Here is a 20500-nt window from a genome sequence, read left to right on the forward strand (position 1 = left end):
AGGACCCAGGGCTCTGGTCACCTATGCTGCCTTAGTAGGGGCAGCCAGTAGCCGCAGGCCTTTTTGAATCACTGGGCCCTGGGGCAGTTGCCCCCCTTGTTGGCAGGCCTGATGGGGGAAGGCATTGACAGCTGAACTCAGAGATGTGCTATGAAGAGAAGTGTTATGCAGAGTTAGTTGTAGGCAGTTTTTGTCCTCTATCTGCTAGTTGAACTCTTCAGGATGTTAACCTGAGCTCTGTGAAGGCTGAAAGAAAAGCCAATTCTGGAAGATTATTACAGCAGTTCTTCAGCTTCTTTTCTTCTGCCCGGTATCTCTTTCAGGTCCTACAGAAGATTGGCTGGGGAATCAATCAAAAAGCCACTCCGAGTGCCAGCTGCCTGACATACAGCCTCTCTGATCTGGAATTAGTCTGCCATCATAAGTTGCCAGGCAGCAGTGGCACAGAAGGGAATGGCTGGTGATGGGATTCTTATTGGGAAGGGCTCTGAGTTACTACAGAAAATTCTTTCCCAGGTGTTTGGGTGGTGGGTCTCGCCGAAATACTCGTGGTCTAACTGAGTCCATGTTTGGGGGTGTGAAGGAATTTTCCCATTGCTCAGATTTGCAGAGCCCTTGTGGGTAGGGTGCAGGGGAAAGTTGCCTTCCTCTGCAACATGGGACATGGATCACTTGCTGGTTTCAACTAGTGTACATGGTGGATTCCCCATAAGTTGATGTCTTTGAATCATGATTTGAGGACTTCGGTAACTCAGTCAGTGATGGTGGGGCCTATGATCTGAATGGATGGATGAAGATCTGTGGTCTGCAACATGCAAGAAGTCAGACCAGATGATTGTGATGGTCTCATAGACTCATATTTTAAGAGCAGATGAGACTCACCTTTTGGCTTGCTCTTGGACCCTTGGCCCCAGCTCTGACCCATGTCTTTGAATCTTGCTCTCTGACTGCCACTGCTCTGACTACTAGGCATGACTGCCCAAGCTAGGAGTCTAAGTGGATTTTGTTTGAAGAGATGCTGTTATACAAACAGACAAAACGCCTTCTGTGTGTGTGGGTTTGGACATACAACACTCTGGCCATCTGAAGAAGTGGGCCCTGCCCACGAAAGCTTATGATACCATCTACATGTTTTGTTAGTCTTTAAAGTGCTGCCAAACTATTTGTTGTTTTTTTAAGTTTAGCTTATTCAGCCAGTTTTCTATCATCGTCTGCTAAGTAGTGAATTTAAAATCCAGAAGGGAGACCCTGATCAGGAAGAATCCTAACAACATTATGTATTAAGTTTGACTGTCATCCAGTGCTTTTGCAATTCCTTAAAAACCAAAATGCATTAGCCTGTGGAACAAGGCTGAGCATAAGGAAAGGACTTGGTTGCATCCCAATACAGAAAAATACATCAAAGAAAAAAATTGGTTTCTTTGATGTTTAGTACAGTTCAGTAGCAGAGCTCTAGAGAAATTGGGGGTGGGGAAAGCTGGTTGGGGGTGAGGGGGGAGGGAGACAAAGCATCTGACATGTCATAGAAACCAGATTTTTAGTGCCTGTCTGGTCACAGGAGGGTACCCGGCATTGGCAGACTGCAACACAGCTGGGGAGAGACAGACTAAAGGGCGTGGAAGCAGCAAACTGCCAGTTGAGCTCCTTGTAAGCTGCAGAGGGCTGCTTTGCCTTGTCTTTCCTTCTGGCAGAAGTATGCTAGATTCCAACAGAGGCCTGGAGCTGTGTGGGGAAGAGGAAGGAGAAACCCTGGGCAGGGGGGATGCTACATAGGAGGAGAGCTAAGTAGCAGTAAGCAGAGATGACAGGTGCTCACCCCTCTCCCTTGTGTTGCTCCATTCAGCTGCATCTCAGTTAGGGTGTGTCTAGACTACATGGCTCTGTTGACAGAGCCATGTAGATGAGGGATGTAGACATAGCAAAATGAAGTGGCGATTTAAATAATCGCTGCTTCATTTAAATTTAAATGACTGCCGTGCTGTGCCAATCAGCTGTTTGTCAGCACAGCGCTGTAGTCTGGGTGCTGTGTGGTCGACAAAGGCCTTTGATGTTGACCATGGAGCGTCCAGACTACAGCGCTGTGCTGACAAACAGCTGATCGGCACAGTGCAGCAGCCATTTAAATTTAAATGAAGTGGCGATTATTTAAATCGCCGCTTCATTTTGCTATGTCTACAACCCTCATCTACATGGCTCCATCGACGGAGCCATGTAGTGTTGACACACCCTTAGTGCTTTTGTCTCTTGAACTCTGTCTCTCACTCCCCCTTCCTCACCTGGCCCCAGCCCTGCTTGCCCAGGAGGGCCTAAACAATAGAAGGATCTAAGGCTATAGCCTTATTAGCCTACTGGTTGATCCAGCCCTGGGTCTAGGTCTCCTTCCCATGAAATGGGTGGATAGTCTGGGAATCTGGGCCCTCTCTCTCCACTGGGCAAATGGCTACTTGTCTCCCTCATGATCTTCTAAATGTTAGAGCAAAGGGTTCTGTTGTCTTAGGCAAAGACCGGTGCCTGCTCTCAGGCCTGGAGGAGCTGCTGGTGGAAGAATCTCTCCTGCATCCAAGACTCCTGCTGTACCCTTCTTCAGCACCTCCCCGGGTCAGTCTCTCATTCTCTGTTGTCTCTCTCCTTTTGGCAGCCTTCCACAAAGCCATAAGGGGGGGTGTCCCTGAAGTTTCCAGTCTTAAACATCTGTCCTGCCTAGTTGATGTCAGGGTCTCTCTGTGAAGTCACCACCTATCCCCAATAAGCTGAGATCCTGCAACAGACCATTGGGATGTTACTGCCACACCCCTCACCCCACTCCCAAGGCTGATGTCCTACCTCTAGCCAGCTCCTTGGGGGACACAGACTGATCAGAATCAGTGGCGGCCCATCAATACAGGTGACCTAGACAGTTGCCTAGGGTGCCAAGAAAAACAGCCGTTGAGGGCTTTGGAGGCTGGGGCACCGATCGCTCGCTGATTGCGTGTTTCGCCTAGGGCTCTAGTTGCCTTGTCTAGGTCCACTCCTGATCAGAATATGAGCTTTCAAATGAGCTACCCACCAACAATTGCTCAGAGTCATTATTCAGCCTGTTTTTGAGAAGAATTTGCACAGTACAGCGGATCAGGAACTGTGCAGAGACAATAATTGGAGAGGAGCAGCACGATCAAATATACGATTGCTTGTAACTTATTTGGTCTCAGAGAGAACACAAAGACCTGAGTCTTCCCTATTAATAGCCATTTGTTCAGACAATCAGCATTGAGACTTTGAGCGGTGAGAGGCAGAGGGATCTCCGCAAATGTCTGGAAAGATGGCCCAGGTCACCTCCAGAGGAGATCAGTCTTAGAGCAGTTCCAGCCCTACTTCTTTGTAAGAGCGCCCCACAGGGACAGCACCCCCCCTCTGAGACACACACCTGCCCCCTATTCCAAAAAGGACAAACCTCAGCATCCCCAGTGATTCTAGGGACAGAGTCCTTGGTAGGGAAACAAATGCTCTTAAGTGATTTCTATGCCTAGAATTCAGCTGGTACCAGGCGGATCAGATAGACTGTGTTCCAGACCTCCCTGAGGCTCTTACTGTCTAAACAGGAATTTTGAAAAAATCAATAGTAGAGAAGGAGAGAAAACTCAGATGAGGTTCCCCCTCATCCTCATGCAGAATCATTCTGACTCTTTCTCAATCCGTGTGATGGGGCATCTGAGCCCCACACTCCTGCCGAAATGCTGCAGCCTCAGGGAGGAGGGCGAGTGCCATGGCAGCGGCCCGATAACACATGAGCTGGTGCTTCTGGCCACTTGGACATGGCTGCGTGGAGCACATGCAGGGCAGGGGGGGAGGAGATGAGATGTCTGGTGCGCAGCACGCCTGGCGTCTGCTGCGGTGCCCTGGCGCAGTATTTAAAAATGGTGCACTGCACGATCAGGGAAGGGGGAAGGAGAATAGCAGCAGGGAAGGAAGCCCCAGCAGCAAGGACCAGGAGGGGAAGACGGCTGCAGGGGAAGAAGCCCTGGCAGCGAGGACCAGAGGAGGGCAAGGGTGGAAGCCTTGACTGGAAGCCTTCCAGGACAGGACCGCTGAGGAGCTGGGTCACCAACTTGGCAGGTAGCAGTCCATAAGGTCGGCGTGGTAGGAAGTGGCCCAGGGCGTGGCCTCTTGGCTAGGCCCATGGGTTGACATGTTACAGGTGGCGTCCCCATCAACCAAAGAGGGGGAGTGCAGTTTTCTACCTCTCAGGGCCCTGGGCTGGGACCCGGTGGAGAGGGTGAGCCTGGGTCCCCCTATCCCTCTGGTGGAGGTTTTGTTGGCTGTGTTGCAATTGAGGCACTGCCGACATGAATAAAGACACCCTGAGAAGAGTAATGGTGTGATACTTGAAGGATAATGGTGCGGCCGAGGGCGCTAGGACCGTGGGTCTCGGGATGGATCGTGTGGAACACAGGTGAAATGGGTGGAGGGAATATAGCTAAACCTTTCGGATGGTGGAGGAAAACACAGCTGAGTATGCCTCCTCAGGATAGGGGCTACAGAAGGGGGGGGTGCATGTTCTGTTCCCCGAACACACCCCTACACGTGGTGGAAAATGTGGGTACTCTGATCTGGCCCTATGGCAAAGGATAAGAGACCGGGTAAAAGAGGGCCCAGATATGGATTCAGGTATTGATCTGAATAGGTGAAAAGATGGAACTGAACAAGATGTGGGAGTGGCTTGTGGAACACCAGTGACAGACCCAACAGCAGCAGACACAGCTGGTGCAACAGTTGGCAGCCCAGTATCAAGCCCAACAACGCCAACTGTTAAGGGAACTGGCTGAACAACAACAAGCACAACACGAACATTGGTGTAAACAGACAATGGTGACCGGAAGGCTGGGACAGAGTGCACCAGTGATAGGTGACCTGGGCATGGGGCTAGGGCCGCAGTTGCGCATTCGCTTGGCCAAAATGGGGGTGGGGGATGACCCGGAGACTTTTCTGGTCACCTTCGAGAGGGTTTCAACAGTGGCAAGGTGGCCCAAGGAACACTGGGCAACCCTCCTAGCCCCCTACTTGTCATGCCCAGCACAGCTGGCCTATAGGAGTTTCTCAGTGCGGGACGCTCTTCATTTTTATAAGGTCAAAGAAGTGATACTAGATTAAATGGACATCACTCCGGAGACATATCGGCAGTGCTTTCACCAAAAATGTTATAAGCCCGGTGAGAGGCCTTGGGCATTGGCGCAGCCACTGTGAGAGACAGGATGGAGGTGGCTAGAGCCTGAACAAAAGCCAGGGGTGCAGGTGGCTGAGGTGGTGGTGACTGAGCAGTTCATCCAAATTCTACCCTCTGAGGGACAGAGGTGGGTTTGCTGCCATCATCCCACCACCCTCGGAGAGGCTGTTACAACTACCTCACCGCTGAGGCAGCAGAAGAGAGAGGTAAGGGGCACAAAGTTAGTCCTGGGCCAAGACCGATTCCAGACAAACTATGGGGGCATAAGAGGGCCCTGGCAAGGCTCAGGGACCGCTTCCAGGGTGTACAGAGATACTCAAACTGGCCCTCACATGGTCTGGGCCTACACTGGAGGTTTCAGAGGAGCAGGCAGATCGAGAGGAAGAGAAAGAGAGGGTCCAGAAAGGGGGATTTTGCCCCTGGATTATCTGTTACCAGTGTGGTCAAGTGGGCCACTTCCACCGCGAATATCCCATAATGGACTGCACCTTTGGTCAGATCTCGGAGACCAACCCAATGACGGTGTCACCTCGAGGGATTCAGGTACTAGTTACGATATGAGTCGGGGGGGCTTCAGTAGAAGCCCTGGTGGATTCGGGGTATGGACAAACCATCGTCCAGGCAGATCTCGTGAGGGGTGGAGAGCCTGGGGGCAGACCAATTTGAATGCAGTGTGTGCATGGGGAAGTTCACCCCTATCCCACGGCGTGGGTTCAAATTGACAAGGGGCCATGCCGCGTGGCCTTAGCATCCATGCTCTCATACCCTGTCTTATTGGGAAGGGATTGGCAAGGCTTCGCACGGGTTTTGAGAGAGTGGGCCTGCTGAGATACCCGGAAAGCCCCCACCAAAGATACCAACGGACGCACTGGCAGCCCATGGGGGGTCACCCCCAGCCTTACAGGGTGCAGAATTGAGCCTAAGTGGAGTGGAGGATGGCGATTTCCTGCAGGAGCAAAGGAAGGAATCGTCACTGAAAAGAACATGGGAGCAGGCTGGAACCACTGCAGAGCCACCCATAGAAGGAAGCCCCCAACCTACAGGACCCCTGATTTGAGGTATGTGACGACAGTCTCTACTGGGTAGTGAAGGGCGCAGAGGGCCAAGGGGAAATTCGAGAACTAGTTGTACCTTCCCAGTACCGGCAGTGCATGTTGGAACTAGCACATTTCAACCAGGAGTGGCCCTAGACTAGCTGCCAGCAACTGGCGCCCTAGGCGAAATGCGCAATCGGCGCCCCCGCCTCCAAAGTCTTCAACAGCTGTTTATCTTGGTGCCCTAGGTGGCCACCTAGTTCGCCTGTTTTGACGGGCCACTACTGATTCCAACTCCTGGGCCGTCAGGAAAAAACACAACAGCGGGTGACCCAGTGGTTCTACTGGCCAGGGATCTATAGAGAAGTGTGAGATTTTTGCGAATCCTGTCCCAAATGCCAGAGGGCCTCTCCGAGAGGGGGTATCAAAGGCCCCGTTGGTACCCCTGCCTGTTGTCGGGATGCCTTTTGAAAGGGTTGCCCTAGACCTAGTCAGGCCCCTAGAACAATCTCGTTAAGGGCAACAGTACATCTTGGTCCTGATCGACTATGCAACCCGGTACCCCAAGGCAATGCCTTTAAAGCGCACTACGGCACCCGTGTTAGCCGCTGAGTTGATGAAAATTTTCACTCGGGTGGGGTTGCCCCAAACTATCTTAACAGACCATGAGACTAATGTGATTTCATGGTTAATGACTGAATTGTGTAAAATGTTGAACATCAAAACTTTGAGGACCTCTGTTTATCATCCCCAAATGGATGGGCTAGTGGAAAGGTTCAATAGAACATTGAAGGTGATGTTGTGCTGTTTTGTAAAGGAAGATCCCTTCCTACATTGTTGTCTGCAGTCAGAGAGGTCCCCCAATCTTCCATGGGATTCTCCCTATATGGGCGCCAACACCAAAGTATTCTGGACATAGTGAAAGAGAGTTGGGAGGAGCAGGAGTCCCGAGCCCAGGACACGGTGCAGTATATTTTGCAATTGCAGGGAGAATTGCAAGCCTTCCGAGGCTTTGCTAAAGACAATTTGCTAAAGGTGCAAGAAAAGCAGGCCCGGTTCTATAATCGAACAGCGCGATTACGGACTTTTGAGCCGGAGGATCATGTGTTGCTATTATTACCTTCACAAGAATCTATACTGATGGCTAAGTGGCAAGGGACCATCTGAGGTTCAGCGGTGAATAGGGGAAGTGGATTATGAGATTCAACTCTCAGGAAAACGGAAGAACACCCAAATCTATCATGTAAACCTCCTAAAGAAATGGGTGCTGTGAGAGCTTGATAATCGAACCACAAACCCCTGAACCAGAGTTGGGTCCCTGGTGCGGAGATATGGGGGGGTGGGGTAGGGGTCGCCCCGCTAGGCGAGGACCTAACACCCCACGAGCAGGACGAGGTTCATCAGTTGCTGCAGAAGTTCACCCCGATCATGTTGATACACCTAGGGCAGACGTCCCTTATAAGCCATCACATCGACGCAGAACCCAGTAAGAAGGTGCATGATGCGATACGGCCCCTCGAAAGATGTGGAGTACCGTGCAGGAGGAACAACAGACCATGCTATGGTGGGGTGTAATAGAGGAATCATATAGTGACTGGCGAAGCCCTATAGTGCTCGTGCCTAAGCCCAACGGGGCTATATGCTTTTGTATTGACTTTAGAAAAGAAAAAGTGATATCGCCTACCCAATACCAAGCGTAGATGAACTGCTGGAGCAATTAGGGCAGGCCAAATATTTTTTGATGTTAGATCTTACAAAGGGCTATTGGCAGATCCTCTTGACCCCCACCTTTAGAGAAAAAACAGCCTTCTCTACTCCATTTGGGATGTACCGATTCACCACCATGCCCTTCGGCCTATGTGGGGCCACTGTCACATTCCAGAGATTAATGGACGAAGTGCTGTATAAACATTGGCAGTACTCTGCTGCCTATATTGATGATATAGTGGTGTATAGCTCCACGTGGCCTGAACACCTGTGGCGTTTGGAGGCAGTGCTGACAATGTTAAAGGAAATGGGGCTCACGGCAAACCCTAGTAAATGCAGTATTGGGAAGAAGGAAGTCTCCTACTTGGGGTATACTGTGGGGCAAGGCAAACTAAAACCTCTGATGAGTAAGATAAGCGTGATCCAAGAAAACCCCCGGCCCACAGCCAAGAGGCAGGTGCACCAACTCCTGGGTTTGGCGGGCTACTATAGATGGTTTGTACCTAATTTCACAAGTGGAGCCGCCCCTTTGACTGAATTGAGTAGGAATGCTCAGCCAAAATGACTGCAGTGGATGGCCCTTAGTGAGAGAGCCTCTCAAGATTTAAAAGATCGCCTGACCCAAGCCCTGGTCTTGATATAACCTGATTTTGAGAAACTCTTTGTTTCAGGCAGGTGCGCCCAGAGTGGGCCTAGGGGCAGTGTTATCGCAAGAGATAGAGGGGAACAACCATCTGGTATTATATGTAAGCCCCAAATTATTCCCCCGGGAACGGAGTCATTCAACAATAGAAAAAGAAGCCCCGGCGGTGAAATGGGCTGTTGATCTGTTGCGTTATTGTCTTCTAGGCAACCGATTCCTACTAGTGATGGGTCACGCCCACCTTCGCTGGCTGCAGTCCATGAAAGAAACAAATCCCCAGATCATGAGGTGGAACCTATTGTTACAGCCCTACTGCTTTGACATAATTCACCGAGCGGGTAAAAGACACTAGAACGCAGACCTTCTCTCAAGGATTGCAAAAGGAGAGGAGGAGGAGGAAAGGGAGAGCAGACAGGAGAACTTAAAGGGGAAGGTGTGTGATGGGGCAGCCGAGCCTTGCACTCCCACTGAAATACCGCTACCTCAGGGAGGAGGGCGAACGGCACAGCAGCGGCCTGATAACACATGCGCCTGTGCTTTGGGCTGCCGGACATGGCCGTGGGGAGCATGCACAGGGCTGGGGGAGAGGAGATGTCCGGTACGCAGCATGCTCAGCGTCTGCTGCGATGCTGCGGCGCGATATTTTAAAATGGTACACTGCACGATCAGGGAAGGAGAATAGCAGCGGAGAAGGAAGCCCCAGCAGCAAGGACCAGGAGAGGGAGACGGCTGTAGGGGAAGAAGCCCTGGCAGCGAGGACCAGAGGAGAGCAAGGGTGAAAGCCTTGACTGAAAGCCTTCCAGGACAGGACCACGGGCGACCAACTTGGCAGGTAGCGGTCCATAAGGTTGGCGGAGTAGGAAGTGGCCCAGGGCAGGGCCTTTTGGCTAGGCCCACAGGTTGACGTGTTACGGACAGCATCCCTGTCAACCAAAGAGGGGGAGTGTAGTTTTCTACCCCTCAGGGCCCTGGGCTGGGACCCGGCGGAGAGGGTGGGCCTGGGTCCCAACCCCCCTTCCCTCCAGCACCTGGGTATGCCAGCGGAGGTTTTGTTGGCTGTGTGCCAACTGAGGCACTGCCGACATGAATAAAGACACCCTGGGACGAGTAAGGGTGTAATACTTGAAGGAAACGGTGCAGTCGAGGGTGCTATGACCACGGGTCTCGGGGTGGATCACATGGAACACTCATGAAAGGGGTGGAGGGAATATAGCTAAATTTTAAGGATGGTGGAGGAAAACACCATCTAGTGCCCCTCCTCAAGGGGCTACAGAAAAAGAGGGGTGAGTGTTCTGTTCCCCAAACACACCCCTACAGTCCCCAAGGAGAGACGCTGAGAAGGAGCCTTGCTGCTGCAATGCCACAGGAGTCTCTGTAGCTGCCCCTGCCTTGCACCTCTGTCCTGCCTGGCTAATGTCAAGGAGTCTCTATGAGGTCACCACCTCTCCACCACATTTCCCCAATAGGCTGAGGTCCTGCAACAGGCCTTTGTGATGTCACTGCCACACCCACCCAGCCCCTGCAAGGCTGGTGTCCTGACATGGGCCAGCCTCTTTGGATGTTTGAGTTCCTTCCCATGGATCATTGCATTTATTGATAGCTAAGTCTAAGAGACTGCTCCCTAGGTCACACTCAGTTTTTCATTAATTAGTAGACTTTAAAAGGCTAGAGGGATTATTACCGCATCAACACTGACCTCTGCATGTCCCACCCCTCCTGTATATTGCAGTAGCTAAGTTTTGATCCAAGCACATTCCAGAAAGGCATTTAGAAATGGAGAATCCGTCACTTGTTTTGGTAGCTTGTTCCAATGGTGGAAAGCTCCTCACTGTGAAATATTTGTGCCTTATTTTTCTAATAGGAATTTGTCTGGTTTCTTCTTCCAATCACTGCTCTTGTTCTGCCTTTCTCTGAAACATTAACCAGCCCTTTAATGCCTGACATGTTCTCTACAGGAAGGCACTTAGCCACTTCAATGAAGTTACCTCTCAGCCTCTTTTGTAGAGGCTAAATACATTGGACTCCTTTCAGTAGCTCACAAGAAAGCATTTTCCTCCAGCCCTTAAAACATTGGCTCTTTGCTGCCCCATCTCCAATTTCTCAACATCTTTTTAAAATGTGGCCCTTAGAACAGGCTGCAGTATCCAATCTCAGATGCTGTGTTACCTCCCTGTCCTGCTCGCTTCTCGGCTCATGAGTCTAATGATGGCTTTAGCCCTGTTCACCACAGCATCGCCCTGTGAGCAGTTTGCCCGGCATGACCTCTAAATCTTTTTCAGAGTCCCTGCTTATCTGGATACAGTTCTTCATTCTGGGGGTGTGGCTTGCATGCTTTGGGGCTAGAGAAACCTGTTTTGTTTGCATGGGTCCAGCTCAGTCACTGTCCTGGCCTCAGACTTATTTAGCACTCTGCTAGCATTTTGTCACCCACACATATTACCAGCAGAGATTTTATATTGGCTTCCAATTCACTGATAACAATTATTTAAACAATTATTTCTTGAAAGCCCCTTCAGAGCCCTAGAAGCAAGTACTTGCTCCTGATAGCCCAGTGGGAAAAGGCCTTCTCTTACACATGCTTAGGAGCTGTGTTATCAATAGGCTCTCAACAACACATGGAGGTCAGCAGCTTACAAATGCCTTACAGTCCTGTACTGTAGGCAGGCCCCAACTGTGTCTCAATCGCCCACCTGTAAAACAGGGACAATAAATTAATCCTGAATGATCTCTGTTTTATAGGTAGGGAAAGTGAGACACACAGTGAAGGGACTTGCTCAGGGTCACAAAGCTAGGAAAATGCAGGTCTTCTGATTGCCAGTCTTGGGCTCTAGCTCTCACTCAACATCGAGACCAAAGTGCTCCATCAGCCCTCTCCAAATGAGGTACCATATGCCCCATCTATTAAAATCAACAGAGAGGCACTGGAGAATGTCGATCATTTTCTCTACTTTGGACGTTATCTTTCATCCATGGCAGATATTGATGTAGAAATCCAACATCATCTGAGCTGTGCCAGTGCAGCCGTTGCTTGTTTACGGCACAGGCTTTTTGAAGATCAGACACCAGACTTCTTGTCTATCAAGCCATCATTCTCCCAACACTATTGTGTGGGTCTGAAACCTGGACAACCTATAGACATCACTTGAAAGTCCTTGAGAGGTGTCACAACACTGCCTCCACAAAAGCTTGAAGATCAAATGGGAAGGCAGATGCACTAACATCAGTGTTTTGTTAGAGGCAAAGACCACCAGTATCGAGACAATGATCATCCATCAGCAACTTTGCTGGACCTGTTGTGTTGTTTGGATGCCAACAGGTCCTGTTTTCTCAGCTGAAAGAAGAATACTGTAATGTGGGAGGACAATGGAAGTGTTATAAGGACTTGCTAAAGTATAACTTAAAGAAATGAAACATTGACATTGACACTTGGGAGACACTCACCCAGGATCGCTCAAAATGGAGAGAAGTCCTATGCAGTGGCTCCAGGCATTTTGAATTTGCCTGCTGAAGGACCAGAATTTGGACACCGTATGTGAAGCAAACAGGAGAGTTTATTATACACACAGTGCTGGGTGGAGTGTCACTTGCTAAGCACAGTGAACACTGCCAAACAATAGGTTACAACTAGTTATATAGGATGCTCAATGGGCACATCAAAGTGATGGGAGGGGGGAAGATCCCGGACTTCCTGGATAGATGCTAATAGTAAGGCAAGATAAGAGCAATAATATAAAGTTACATAGTGTTTCCAGTAAAACAAGTATTTAAACAAAGCAGACATCCATTATCAATTATCAGTTAATTGGCAATATGTCTGTTAAGAAGGTATCTCTGCAGGATCAAAAAACAGGACTATGTAGCACTTTAAAGACTAACAAGATGGTTTATTAGGTGATGAGCTTTCGTGGGCCAGACCCACAAAAGCTCATCACCTAATAAGCCTTCTTGTTAGTCTTTAAAGTGCTACCTAGTCCTGTTTTTTGTTCCAGCTACACCAGACTAACACGGCTACATTTCTATCACTTCTCTGCAGGATGTGGTCCATCAGGGGATTAAAGTAGAGACATTAGGAGTACTTAACAATGGCACAGTTGTGCCTAACAGCATTGGATGTGTCATGTCCTGTCTCCCACCCTGGGCTAGGTGTGTGTGTGGGGGGGGGGGGTGTAACCATCATGTACTGTGTTTGTGTGCCATTCTCAGAGTCTGAATTCAGAGTGGGTTCTTAACAGAATATCATAGCCTGTCTCAGAAATTTTCATCCTACACCTGCTGACAAGCTGCGGGGGGGGGGGGGGGGGGGGAGGGGGAGAGGAGAAGAGAAGAGATGCAAGAGGAAGAGGAGACTGGCTTCTAGTCATGGTCAACAGCCTCCTGCTGTACCTGGAAACATCTGCCCTCACTGTAATAGAACTTGTGGTTCAAAGATCAGCCTTATCAGCCACCTGAGGGTCCACAGCTCTCATGGAAGATGATCATACTCAGAAATGAGTCATTGTCCATCATCAAAATAAAGAAGAGGTGCTGTCACTTGCATTGAGTGATCGGGATTGGTTTGAAAAGCTGAGTATAAGAAAACAGTGTATGTTTCAATATGGTCAAAAGTAAAGTCATTCATGTAGGGTCACAAATGTTTGTAGGCCATAGTTACAGGGTGCAGGACTCTACCCTGAGAAGCAGCAAGTCTGGAAAGCCCTTGGGAGTCTTGATGGATAATGATTGTGCCTGTGCTGTCTGCTGTCCCCATGAATATTAGTCCAGATCTGGAAATATTATAAGCCTCAACATAATGACATTTTCCACATGCTCTGCAGAGGCTAGTTAGAGCTTTGCAACTAAATTATCCACAGAGCACGCTCCATCCCCAGGCTGTAAGGGCTGAGCAGGACTTTCCTTGATATTGCTCCTTCCAGCTGCCGGGGGCTGCTGTGAAGCCAGAATTGAGAGCCGGGAGACCATTCATTCAATACTTACAGTGCACCCCTGCTAGTTACCCAGTGAGCCTGCCTGCTTCAGACCTAAAATGGGGAGGAATGGTGGGCTGAGGGCAAAGAGTGGAAAGGAGGGAGAGGATGGAGATTTGGATCTGGTAGGAATTGGGAATGGGGATGGGCCAGGAGTGGAGGGGGCTGTTAGGAGAAGATGGGGATGTTATTTTTATGCAATGAGTATAATGGATTTTCTTCAGTTTAGACATTGTCATTTTGTGCCAGCATTAGAACAACTGCTGTTGCTTTTAATGCGTCCAAATGGAAGGATGTGAACTCTCTCTATGCGTCCTGCTGATGTCTTTACCACAGCACATATTTCCTCCAGATCATTATGCCAAGAAGTATTGGGACAAGATGCAGCAAGAAACTAATTACTCTGATCTCCAAAACAGAGACATCAGTGTGTTGTGACCACTGCTTATGATGCTGATTATAACTCTCATTGTTATCTTGTGCTCCCTTCCATTAGTCTGTGTATCCAGTCTTCTCTGGTCTTCCACTTGTATTACAATGCAGCTCTTCAAGGCAGAGACCACCTATTTGGTAGTCAGACCATCTGACTGAGGCTGTTAGGCACTGCTATGATAAATCAGTAATTAATAATTATGGACAGTGGGTCACATTTGTAAAAAGCTGACACATTTTAAAATATAACAATTATAGAGGCTAAAATGATGCACAGGCTGTGAACGATCTGTCCATTATCCTCCTTTAGAATGTACACAAAAGGGAGAAAATGTTATAGTAGGACAGTGGTCTCCAACCTTTTTACACCCAAGATCACTTTTAAAATCTCAGAACAGGCGAAGATCTACTGCCCCGCCCCTTCCTTGAAGCCCCGCCCTCTCTATTCTCCTCCTGTCCATCACTTGCTATCCTCAGCCCTTACTTACACACTCTGATAAAAAGTTTATTTTTAAATTATGTGATATATAAAATTAAAATCACGTGTTTATAGTTATGAAATAAATGGTCTGGTTTTTATTCATGCTATTTAAATCTAAAAGGAAGCATTTATAATTATACATTTTGTGGGGACAGAGTTCTGTGGCTGGGGGCAAGGGAGAGGGAACAGGGTGCTGGGAGGGCAAAGGACAGGGTACCAGTGGGGACAGGTTTCTGCAGCTGTGGACAGAGTGCCAGTGGGGACAGAGTTTGGTGAGTGGAGACGAGAATAAGGACAGAGTTTGGGGAGTGGAGACAGGAATAGGGACAGCGTTCTGTAGCTGGGGACAGGGGAGTGGGGACAGAGTTCTGTAGCTAGGGGCAGGGGAGTGGGGATAGCGTTCTGTGGCTGGGAAGTGGGGTGCCAGTGGAGTCAGAGAGTCCCCTGCATCTGCCTCCTCCCAAGATTGCCCCCCCCCGAGGGAAACCAGCGTGCGCCTGCCCTGGGGCCAATCCCCCACCCCTGCACAATGAAGCCCCGTGCGCGCGCCTGCCCTGGAACCGACCCCCCCACCCCTGCACAGGGAAGCCCCGCATGTGCTTGCCCCAGCGCCAACCCCCCCTGCCCCGGCGCAGGGAAACCCCCCGCGCGCCTGCCCCAGGGCCGACCCCCCCCCCCCGCGCACGCCTCCCCCGGGGCTGACTCACCCCTCCTGTGCGGTGCAGGGAGCCGATACTCCTTCCTGCAGTACACCTGGTAGAGCAACTAGCGCACTTCCGGAATCGCTGGAAGTGGCGCTAAGCTGCGGGACTTTTGTCCATCCCCAGGAAGCCGACACTACCTCCATTTTCACTTGAGGTAAGTAGTGGGGCTTCTCGGGGGTGGGAGGGAAATGGGGGCGGGGTGGACAGGACGCCTCGCGATCAACTGGTTGAGGCCTCACGATCGAGGCCTCACGATCGACTGATCGATCGCGATCGACCTGTTGGTGACCACGGCAGTAGGTTGTATTTGATCATTCCAAACTTTTACAGAGTGACATAAGTGCCCATGAATTTGTACATGTGACTCCACTTCCCTCTGCTATCTTTATAATCACACTGTAACAATAAAAGCTGTGGCTACAGGAAGGATAAAATATAGCTGATTCCTAGAGCCCTGTGCAGCTACAAGATTTTTTATTTCATCTGCATCTGTATCTGCAAAAATGAGTCATGGATATTCTCATTCACATCCATGGATGTGAATACCCATAGATATAAAATGGACATCCTCAAATTTGCGGGGTTCTAGATACAAAATTTGTATCCACATGCACATCCGTATCTACAAAAATGAGCCATGGATACTCATTTTGAAATCTGTGGAGGTGAATATCTGCAGATATAAAGCAGATAGTACATAAGAATGAGTCATAATGAAGTCTAAACATTGTAACTTTTCATGGCTTGTTCCCTTTCAATTGTTACAAAGAGTGAAATTATAATTTTTAAAATGTTTTTTAAAAGAGAATAACAAATGTTGGGGGTTTTGAGGCATGATTCAAAACCCACTGAGTCACTGAAAAGTCTCACATTGATTTTGGTGGTCTTTAAGTCAGGTCTTTAAGGATAATGGAACATGCAGTGAAGGAAAAGGTTAAAAGAGAGACCAAAGATCACTGCCAATCCATTCTTTATCATTCCAACTGTCTTATGCAGCCAAGAATGAGGCTTGTATAACACCTACAGAAAGATGTTATTGAGTAGACTGTAGACGTATACTTAAATCATACAAGGAAACACCTTCTTTTTCTTTTGAGACAAGTTCTTAAGCAAACAAAAAGCAAACTGGAGTCAGATGTGCAATACTGGAAGGAGAGGCATTCTGTGTCCAGGCTTTGCTGGGTCCAGCTATACAGAACAGGTATGATAAACTTACTCCCTCTCTACTGCTCTTTGAATATGTAGATGGAATTCAATGTGATTGTCTTTGGCCTCCTGAAGGTTTTCTAAATAATGGAGCAGTGTATTCGCTGTCTTTTGTGTTTCAAGGATGAGTTCTATTTTTGAATTTTGTGATAGGAGAATGGGATAGGATTTCTTATAGGCTCCCACAAACCCAGGCATAATTCTGTAGATGATACCTGTTTATTGATATTGACAACTAGCCATAACTGAATTTTAAAGAGAAGCCCAAGCTTGTAATGTTCTAGCCAGAAGTCTCTAAACAATTTGGATCCCCTCAAAATATAATCGATAGATATAAATACAAAATAGATATAGGGAAATAAGTGACCGTATGTGTTTCACATACAGTTTTATCTATCTATCTATCTATCTATCTATCTAGTTAAAAAAATTTCCTGTGGGACGACGGAGTAATGTCATCATGTCGTTCTGCAACCTGCCTGCCTCTTCTCTGACTCCCACCACCCCTCTCCCTAGCAGCCCGGGGGGGAGAGAGCCAGGACTGGCGTGCCACATCCCTGGCGGCTGTGGGGAGAAAGCGGGGGCTTGCCCAGCTTCAGCCCGGTGGCCAGGGGGAGGGGGCAGGCTGGGGCTGCCACGCTTTGGCCGGGCCCTCTCCAATGGTTGGGGGGAGAGCCAAGGCAGCCTACCCCCAGAGAGACATGGGTTGGCAAGTGTAGCTAGCAGGGGGCACAGCCCCTTAGTAAAAATAATTGGTAGGAGTTACATGGCTAGAAGAAATACTACACTAAAATCTATAGACTACTTCAAGCTTCACTGGATCCCACATTCTATCATTACTAATTTCTGTTTTCCTGCATCATTTAAAATATTCTTACATTTTTATTAACTTCTCCTTTTTGTGCTCTAATCCATAATTTTCTTCTCTACATGAAGCATGGCTAGAAGGCATAAAAGAAAGTCTTTTATGGACAAGACATTCCTGTCCTTCCAGAGCCCTAACTCTATTATTATTAACAATTATCAACTGTTAGAAATTTTACATTAATGTAGGGATGCCTCTAATTTTTGAAAATGCAGATGGAACTCAAACAACTATTTTTCTATTATTGAAACTATTTCCAGAACATTTTAACTTTTTTATAGTCTTAAATCATGTGATTACAAGACAGGTTTTTCAGTGGCACCTAAGATAGTTAGGAATCTTTAGGCACCATAGGAAACTCTAGTCAAAATCATCTACAATTTCTAACTCATTTCAAAATTTGCTCTAACTGGATAGATTCTCTTATAGCATATGGAAGTTTTAAAGTCCCTCTTTCCAACAGCCTCATAGTTGAATGGGTATTGCAAAGACTCATTAAAAACAAGATGAAATAATTTGTAGGGTGACCATATTTCCCTATGCTGAATATGCGACACCGAGTAAAATTACTCATATTCAAGTGAGTTCAAGAGCATTCAATCAGAAGTAAGCAGTACACACATTCAAAGTTACATCAAGTTGACCGTGTCCCTGTTTAAAGAAATACTGCATAGCTGGGTTCTTTTTATTTACCTTCTCACCTTAAAGGCTTTAATGGTCACACTGGGAGAGGTAACACAAAGAGAGGTGACACACATGCCTCTCAACCCATCTCAAACACAGGAGGTTAATCGACTGATACAACAAACTCTGTCCTGTGATCCCTGCAGCCTTCCATGCCTGGCTGGCCTGCTGGACAGGACGTATCTGCCTCTCCTGATCCCTGGTGCTGCATTCAGGCAGAGGCATGCGGGGTCACATTCCTCCTTCTCCACCCCCAATTTCTTCCATGTTTCACACCAGAATGTGGCCAGCAGCAGCCTTTCAGCATTGTGAGGGAGGGAAGGGCCGGGAGCTGCTTCCAGCTGGAGAAGAAGTAGAAGGAGGGGAAAAGATACTTTTACAGAGCTCATCTCTTCTCTTCCTTCCACATGGCCCTTCACCTCCCCACTTGATGCAGCTTGACATTTCTTGTCCACACAGTATTAAAAGGCAACTAATACCTCCAGGCCACCCACTTAACCCAGCCCCCTCTGGTTACAGTGCAGGCAGGAAGGGGTTAAGTCTTCAGCAGGGACCAGGGAACCTGCCTACAAGGGCTTCAGCAAACAGGATCAGAGAGGCAGCTCAGTAGGGGAAGGTGCTGATGTGACTGAAAGAACTGGCCCTTACTCCTTCTGGGCAGTATTCAGGGCAGGGAGCAGACTAAGAAGGTGCTAAATCCCTTCCCAGTGGCTGTAGTGGAGCTTGTAGGATTGGGGCAAGAATAGGTTGGAAATCCCCCCTTCCCCATGGCTTCAGAGCTTAGCTGAGAGGCTTCCCCAGGCCAGTGCTATGTGAGGCTTTGGCATGTGTAGGGCTCAGCTCCTCCTGGCCAGACTGGAGAGTCTTGGGCTTTCCCAGTGCACTGGCCCAGCCAGAGGAAGTGGGGGAAGGAAGGAACCTGCTGGCCAGGCTTTTAGTGAGCTCAGTGCTCTGACCAAGGGCTGGTTCTCAGCACCGCACTGGGAGTGGGCGCGTCCTACCGGAGTGAATAAGGAGGAGCAGTGAGGCTGGGTGGGGTGAGGGGGCAGAGGACAGTGAGGGGAGGAATGTAAAGGTGCTATGGGTGGGCAGCAGACCCACCTCATCATCAGCCACTGACCTCCCCACACACAATGCTACTGGGCGGGTGGCTGGTGAGCAGGGATCTGGCCAGCAGCAGGACCTGCCCAGTACTTATGGGGAGAGGTGAGGTAGAAAATATGGGACCATTTGCTTGTTTTTCAGAAAAAGTAGGGACACCGGCATGAGGGCTTAAATACAGGACTGTCCCTTTAAAAATGGAACATTTGGTCACCCTAATGATTTGTGTATGTGACTACAGGCATGTACAGGCCCACTGAAGGGGAGGAAGGGGGGCAAAGAGGGCAGTTACCCCGGGTTCCAGAAATTCAAAAGGCTCTGGGGCTATTGGCTGCTGTCTCCACTGCAGCAGGAGTGGCAGTGACTGGAGCCCTGGGCCATTTAAATCATGGCTGGAGCCCCACCCAGTGCACTTGGACCAGCTCTGAGGGCTGGCTGGGGATCAGGGAAGCAGGGAGCAGCGTGTTCCGGGCAACACTGAGAGCTGGCGAGGGAAATGAGCAAGAAGGAGTATGCATCCCCCTGGATCACTACTGGCCTATCATATCGCCAAAGGTCATCTGCCTGCTTGGAGAATGTGTCTCTGCTTGCAACTTCTCGAACAGCCCTGTATTCTTAAAACTGCAAGTGTCGCACAACTTCCTTGACCAGCCAAAGTCAATAGCAACGAAGTATCCCTGGTGATCCACCACCACTTGTATAACCACATAGTCCTTTCTGTTCATTTACACGTTGACAAAGGACTGATGTCAAATAGGGATGTACAGCTCATGTATCGCTCTACTGTCATTTAGAAACCACTTAGCCACAAAGCCATCCATTTTGTCCTGCACATCACAGAGAATCAGTCCTGCATCATAGGCTATGATTCACGGCCATGCACAGTTGCATGACAATAGCTCCCAAAGTGGATTTTCCAACTCTAAAATAAGTTTCCATTGAATGGAAGCAATGCAATATTGGAAGCTTCTACTGTATAATCACCACTCACTTCACGTCTGTGAGTGCAGCTCTCGTTTTGCTGTCTCCGCACTAAAGGGCAGAGGTGATTTCAGCACATAAATCCAGGAATGTGGCCTTATCCTTCCAAAGTCCTGCAAGCCACTGCTCATTGTCCCAAATATATGTCACAAAATGATCCCGTCAGTCCAGGCCTGCACAACATGCAGCCCGCAACTATGGGCAGCGCAGCCCCATCCAATCCGCCAGCCGGGTGGAGGAGTGGAGGGCCGCTGGGGAGTGGGAAGTGCGGCAATTCTCGCCGCTGGGCTGCCTGTGTGCAGCTCCTGTGCGAGGAGGCGGGGCGCAAGCCAGAGGGCGGGGACACCGGCAGATGCTAGGATGCTGGCATTACATGGTGTCGTGATGTCATGGCTGGCAACCGCCAGATTCAAAAAGGCTCTGGCAGCCTGGAAGGCAGAAGCCAGGTAGGGGAGGGAAAGGGGTTTGTGCTGAGGGGAGGGGGACAGGTCAGAAGAA

The sequence above is a fragment of the Pelodiscus sinensis genome, chromosome 5 (assembly GCF_052426305.1).
Source record: "Pelodiscus sinensis isolate ZL-2025 chromosome 5, ASM5242630v1, whole genome shotgun sequence".
In the NCBI taxonomy this organism is placed as follows: Eukaryota; Metazoa; Chordata; order Testudines; family Trionychidae; genus Pelodiscus; species Pelodiscus sinensis.